This window comes from Alexandromys fortis, unplaced genomic scaffold, assembly GCF_014885135.2.
Source record: "Alexandromys fortis isolate MF-2015 unplaced genomic scaffold, M_Fortis_MF-2015_v1.1 scaffold_2_1_26212458, whole genome shotgun sequence".
Classification (NCBI taxonomy): Eukaryota; Metazoa; Chordata; class Mammalia; order Rodentia; family Cricetidae; genus Alexandromys; species Alexandromys fortis.
In genome coordinates, this window is record NW_026067930.1 from 22,529,131 (window position 1) to 22,529,750 (window position 620).

At 36.9% G+C, this 620-nt stretch overlaps 1 non-coding gene across 1 annotated transcript; it reads right to left on the bottom strand.

Annotated features, from left to right (window-relative positions):
* Positions 1 to 288: 288 nt before the first annotated feature.
* Positions 289 to 394, bottom strand: LOC126503609 (U6 spliceosomal RNA). The gene has a single exon (XR_007592343.1). It is a non-coding gene; the product is annotated as a U6 spliceosomal RNA (small nuclear RNA).
* Positions 395 to 620: the final 226 nt, after the last annotated feature.

Below are 620 nucleotides of genomic sequence, written 5' to 3' on the forward strand. Positions count from 1 at the left end.
TGTGTCTTCAGATGATGTACATGTGTTTGCAGACAGAAGGAAGAAAATAATCTCTGGTAACATCCCTCTGCTGCTACCCACCTTTTAAACTCTTATTTTATTTTTGAGAGTATACTATAACTGCATCATCTCCTCCTTTCCCTTTCTTCCATCCAAACCCTACCATACATACCTCCTTGCTCTCGTTCAAATTCAAGGGTCTTTTTTTCCATTAATTGTTCTGATATGCATATATGCATATATATATATTTCTAAATGTTACCTGTTAAATCTGTATGTCACATTTTTTTAAATATGAAACACTTCACAAATTTGTGTGTCACCTTTATGCTGGGGTTATGATAATCTTCTCTGTATTGTTCTACTTGTATGCTACCTGTATGTATGGTTTTAGGAATGATTATTTGGTATTGGATAATTGGTCTTCCCTGCGGCCGAACACTTCTGTTCCCGTCTTTCCTCAGTTGCCCCTGGTTCTTTGTGTAGGGTTGAGGCTTCAGGCTTTGCCCTATCCATCTATGCTTGCTTTCCTTCATCTTATGTTGGTGACATTTTATGGCTTTAACTTCCGACATTACTAGGAGACAGTCTCACTTTTTTTTTTTTTTCACAGAGTCTTT